Genomic DNA, 6,308 nt, shown 5'->3' on the forward strand with positions numbered 1-6,308 from the left:
CGGACGCATCAGGGGGGATGACAGGCGGCGGCCGGCCGACTCCCTGTACTCCGGCGCGGTGGTGCGCCATGGGCGCCACTCGGAGCTCACCGGCGTTCTTCAATCTCATGAATTTGTGCGCCAAAAACCGAACTAAGGACATGGGGACATGGAGAAGCTCACCGCGGACCCGCTGGAGTGCTTCGCTGGCGCCGAAGTGCAAGGGAAAGAGCTCGCGACGCACGGCGGCTGGCTCCCTCTCGGCGAGTTTCAATCATGCGCGGCTAGGGCTTGGTTTTCTAGGTTTTTGCGGCACGGGTGGAAAAACGAGATGCGGGGTGAAGCTAAAGGCCTTTATAGGGCTCGGGGAAGTCAAATCCCGCATAAATCGGGATAGGGAAGGATTTGGTGGCGTCCCGGTTTGAGTCCGGCTCGGTGACGCCCGAAAGAAGAAGGAAGCGGGGTGAGACGCTGGCGTGCGGGCCCGTGCTGTCAGCCAGAGGTGCGCTGGGTCCCAGCCGTCAGTGGCAGCAAGGAAGGAGAGGGGAGGGGCGCGCCTGCTGGCCGCGCTCTGGGCCGCCGGTTGGGCCGAGCGAGGGGGAAGAGGGGTGCTGGGCCGTGCGCGGGGGAGAAGCAGGCCAGGGGGATAGGGCTGGCTGGGGTTTTTCCTTTTTTATTCTTTCTTTTCCAAAACCTTTTTTTAATAGGAGCTTGAATGCAATTAATTTCCAACCAAAAGCAACAAGCATAAAATAAAATATGCTCCAGCATGAATGCATAAACAAGTTCCTAACCCTATGATAAATTTTAATTTCTACAAAAATTAATTAAATGCTAAGTTAAATGCTCACAAAATACTTAAATAAATCCAATTAATTCCTATTAGTTATGTCGGTGTGTGGACTCAGGGTCCAAGCACTAAAAAGTAATAAGTCTGCGTGTCCTCCTAAACCCGAATGTTGATGCAAGGGAACACAGGGGATTTATACTGGTTCGGGCTTCAAATGCCCTACGTCCAGTGAGGGGATCGGAGTTTGTATTGCCTTGCACCTGAGAGTGCTTGTAGTAGGGGTGTACAAGCTGGTTGCGAGAGAGGGCTAAGTCCCAAGTCGGGACTTTAGGGAGTAAATGGAGGGGAGTGCACTACTTGGGTGAAGAGTGTTGTTTGTGATCTGTGTGTGTTGCCGTGTCTTTGATAGGTGCCCTGCCTCCCCTTTTATAGCCGCAAGGGGTAGCAGGGTTTTTATATGTGTAAGTTTGTGAATTATCTCTGGTGAGTGTAGTAGTGACGGTGCAGGTCCTGTGGAGATCGGCCACTTCGTCCTTTGGGTATGGCTTGACGGCGTGGTCACTCCTATGGAGGGTCGTTGAGCCCTGTTGATGTTGTGGTGGTCGGGTCGGTTATACTGCAGCGTGTCCTGCAATAGTAAGGTAATGTTAGTCTAGATGTGGTCATAGTGGCAGGGGTTAACCCTCCCCATACCTCCTTTTATTGTAAGGCAATGCCCCACAGTGAAAGAGGTAAGGTTCCACAGTGACTCGAGTTGTTGAAATAGTAGCCGGCATGCCCTGCTGCAGCGTGGGAGGCACGGTGCACGTCACATCGGAGGTACGACCATCGTGTGCTGGTAGCCTGGCTCCAAGGCCGAGGCTCGAGTGAAGCACAGATTGCGCTCGATGCTGAGGTTTTGGTAAAGGCGAAGATCTCGTCCGAGACTCAGGGCTCGGGCGAGACGGAGCTTGCGTTTGAGGCTAGGGGGTCAGGCGAGATGGAGCTTGCATCTGAGCCCAGGCGGTCGGGCGAGACGGAGCTTACGCCCGGGCCGAGGGGGGTCGGGCGTGATGGAGCTTGCGCTCGAGCCTGAAGGGGTCGGGCGCTCGTCCTACTTCTTTTTGCCGCTTTTTGTCCCCTTAGTCTGGGTATCCCTTTTTACGGTACCCAACAGTAGCCCCCGAGCCTATGGAGCAGCTGGAATGCTCCTCCAGAGGTTCCTTCTAAGAGTTGATGGTTGGATTAAGGCTTTTATTTCCTCCGGAGGGTGCGCGCGAGCGCACCCGCCGGGTGTAGCCCCCGAGCCTTTGGAGGAATGGTGGCATTCCTTCAAAGGCTTTTACACCTTGATGTCATTGTAGGGAGTTTTTTTCGGGGATAGGGTACATGTTCTTTACATGCAGGGCCTATTACCCCGCGCGGGTGAAGCCCCCAAGCCCTTTTCCCTTAAGGGTCGATCAGGGTCTTTCTCGACTTGATTTTACGCCCCTCATTCATCCTTTCGCTAGGAGGAGGGATGGGTGGCATCGTACTATCCTCGGTGGGTGAGTATCGACGTTCCTAGGGAGTTGCTAGCAGGTAGATCCAAGTGGATGTCCGAGACCCGTTCGATAGGGGTCGGCTTGTGGCCCTATGGGCACATCTCAAAATACCCAAGGGCAGTTACGGTGGATGTCGGAACCATCCGATAGGTTCTGAGGGCTCGATGCCTCCCTCGATGGGATCCCACTCGTGCAACACCTGCATGGGTCTTGGATACGACTAGTAAGATGCGCCGAGCCTCTGTGGGGCTCAGACCATGGGCCTCTATCGTGCTCACCCTCAGTCATCCTTTGCTCTGTTATCCTAAGGCGAATGTTCGAACCCACTTGGTGGGTCAGTCTCGCAACCTCTGGAATGTAAGTCGCCGTGGCCTGGGGATTTTTACCTTAGGAGGTGTCGGCTCGGTCGTGGCAGGGGGGTCGAGTGCCGCTTGCCCTGGAAGGAACCACCCTGACTCGACCTTTAGGGCGCTCCTTTTGAGACAACCCATATTGAGAGCCGGAACGACCATGCCATTGCGCCTGAGTTAGACAAGACATTCTGCCTACGAATTTAATGCGCGTGTGGGCGTGGTTGGCGTGAGAATCGGAAAAGGATGGATGCTTTGGTTACCTCACCTAGTTAATGAGGCGGCCGGCGGTTCCTCTTTCCTTCCCTAATCTGCTGCGTGGGAGACGGACTGCAGTACGCTTTTTCTATAAAAGCCACCGCGAGGGTCTTTGGTTTTTCCTCTACTTGCCTCTGCCTCCGAACAATCTTGCCCCCAAGCCCCCTGCTACCGCCTTATTGACACCACCGTGCTAATGCAAGCACCCATCTCCACCTGCAGCCATGGCCGGCGACGACATGTGGCACCCATGCAATGTCACCGAGGCAACGCTGGAGGCCTGTGTGAAGGGTGGACTTCTCCGTCCTATCATGGATGAGGGGATGCCGGAGTGGATCATGCCCCCGGTGAACGACAGGGAGCCAAACCCGCCTCTAGGCTATGTGGTTTCCTTCCTGACTTTCCTAGACCGAGGGTTCGGGATTCTGGCCTACCGATTCATGTGGGCTCTTGCGCACTACTATGAAGTAGAGCTGCACAATTTCAACCTGAATTCGATCATGCAGGCGGCTGTCTTCGCCATGGTGTGCGAGGGGTACTTGGGGATTCCTCCCCATTGGTACCTCTAGCTCCACCTATTCAAGGTGGAGATGTCTTCCTGCAACGAGGGCAGGGAGAAGAGGCCCTTAAGGGCCGGCGACTGCACGCTCCAACGCATACATCTAAAGCATCATGCCGTCGTCGAACCGGGGGTGGCAGAACGGGTGGTTCTACCTCCAGAACGACCACGACCTTCTTCCGGAGTACACCGGGAAGATGGTGCTCGAGTGCCTCGCAAAATGGGGGTGGGGTGCTCCCGCATCGGAGCAGAAAAGGCTGGACCCCCTTCTCGAGGCCCTCGTGAAGCTTTGGCACGTGGGGGTCACTGCGGCCACGGTGGCGGTCGCCTTCCACAAGCGAAGTCTCCTGCCGCTGGCGCAGCAGGTGGTGCACATGTGGGAGATGACTCGTGACACTCCTTGGGCCGGGACGCGGATGCTGGAGGCGCCAGTGTCTCCTACAGAGATCGACACCCAAGTCTTGAGGACGATATCCTCGGAGTTGAAGAACTATCGGGTGGTGCCGATGTGTCCCAACAGGGACTACATCTCTCTGGTAAGGCACCTCCATCTTTGTTCCCGCTTCATCGTCCCCTTATTCGTTCCGACCTTTATTTAGTCTGTCATTTGCTCGTAGGGAATGGGCATTGTCAGGTATGCCCTGCCCCTGGTCCTGGAAGATCAAGAGATCCGGGCCTAGAACCGGTCCATGAATGAAGAGCAACAGCGCTAGAAGAATGAGAAGAAGAAGAAGAAGGCAAAGAAGGCAAAGACAGCAGACGCCTCTGCCAAGCGCCGCCGCGAGGCCGAGAAGGCGGGGCTCCACGAGCTCGAATCTTCCGAGGCCTCAGTCTAGGAGGTTGAGGGCAGGGAAGACTCACACTGGCTGAATGAACTCCTCGATGAGGAGGAGGAGGATGAAGAGGTCCTCCAGTCGATGAGGGGACAGAGGCCCCAGGAGGGTCATAGGTTCTAGGGGGTGCAGAGGGCACCCCCTACATCATCATCGACGATGGAGGGGATGAAGCCCCTTGAGGGGGATCGGTTCCACCGGATCCCCAAGAAGGGGAGATGGCGTCGGGCGGAGAGCCTGAGGTGCCCATGGTGTCAAAGGGCGCAACCGAACCTCGTCCAAAGACGGAGGCAGAGGTGGAGGGCTCAGCGGAGGCGCCAAAGGCCGGAACAGCCGTCGGGGCCCTCGCGACTCCAGGAGCGGTGATGAGTGTCCGCCCGACCACCCGCGGCGCCCAAGGAGCGCCAAGCTCCTAGAAGAGCGCTGCGCCCCGGGCAAGGTATGTGCTTGTTCTTGATTTCTCTTTAATTTTTGTTTTTCTCTTTCTTCTTATCTTTGTCCTCCTTCTGCCAGCCGGAAGTAGAAGATGGCATCGGTGGGGCTGGTGCCCCTGAAAGCCGTTAAGAGGGGGGCACAATCGACCCCTAGGTCGGCAAGGCCTAGGTCGCCGCCCCCCTTGAATCGAAAATAAAGAGAACCCCCAAGAGGGGATGGGGGAGGAGTCGAGGGAGAAGACGTCGTACCCCCAGACGAAGGAGGTGGATGCGCCAAGGTCCCAAGAGCCGGAGGAGACGATCCTGGCTCTTGGGGCCGTTCCCCCATCTGGAGATGTCGACCTAGGGGGCGCGTCCAGGCCTAGGCAGACCGAGGGGAGACATGCCGAGATGGCCCTTAGCACGGTGCCCCCAGCAAGGCCCCATGGAAATGGCCTGGCCCAACCAGAGGCCCCCGCGAGAGAAGGAGGGGACGTCACGCCCTGGGGCAAGGCCCTTGTGATCTGGCCCGACCTCGAAGATCCCGAGGGGAGGGCCAGGTTTGTCCTGGATGACCCGTCAGAGGCTTACCTCTGGCAAGGTCTTGAGGAATGCGGGCGCGCTAATGTCAAGGCGATCAATCGAGTCCGAGCTCGTGAGTTGAGACATGTACAAGCTTGCCTAGGTAAGATCACCTCCCCTTTTTCCGAGGCGTATTTTATTTATATCTTTCCATTGATCTTATGTGTGGTACTCTATCTTGTAGGCGCTCAAGGCTCTGGCAGAAGTGCTCTGGGCTTGAGACCAAGGCTCAGGAAGCTTGGGAAAAGGTCGCCCCTCTGGAGAAGAGGGTTAGCGACCTTGTCTTGGAATCTCAAGAGCGGAACACTGCCACCGAGAGATACAAGGGCGAAGTCACACAGGTGGAGACCTTGCTCACCCAGAGGGACCTTGCCCTTAACCAGGCCCGGGACGAACTTACCGAGGCTCAAGGCTAGGTGTCTCTTTGGCAGGGGCGTGTAGAAGAGAATCAGAAGCGGGCTGAAGGTAAAAGTCGTAACCTTACCTTTGTTATTGGTGTATAGGTTCTATTGCTTACTTTTTCCTTTTTTTACCGCAGAGCTGGAGAGGAAGGTGGTCGAGGCATCTTCTGTGACGGACGCCCTGAAGAAGTCTCTCGATGCCGAGGTCTCGGAATGTTCAGCATTGGAAGCTGTGGTCACCTCGGCTTGCGAGGGACTTGGGGTAAGGCAGACGCATCAGGGTCCTCTCTACGGGGTCGCATCGAGACTTTGTACTCCTAGGACGGGGAGAGGCAGGCGCATCGGGGTCCTCTCTGTGGGGCCGTGTCATGCTGGGGTGAAGAAAGCCCTGGCCATGGTGAGCTCTCACTACGTTGGCATTGACTTGTCGGCGGTCAGTGAGGGGTACGTCGTTCCCGACGATGAGGCGGAGGCCTAGGAGGAAGTGTAGAAACTCGCCGACGCTGCGGAGGCACCAGGAGATGCCCTGGCCACCTTCTTTGACGCCAAAGTGGAGCTTCCCCCCCTCGGTGTGCAGGATGCTAGACAGTCAGGGAAATGAGGCCCTTGTATTAGTTAGT

This window comes from Sorghum bicolor, chromosome 10, assembly GCF_000003195.3.
Source record: "Sorghum bicolor cultivar BTx623 chromosome 10, Sorghum_bicolor_NCBIv3, whole genome shotgun sequence".
Taxonomy (NCBI): domain Eukaryota; kingdom Viridiplantae; phylum Streptophyta; class Magnoliopsida; order Poales; family Poaceae; genus Sorghum; species Sorghum bicolor.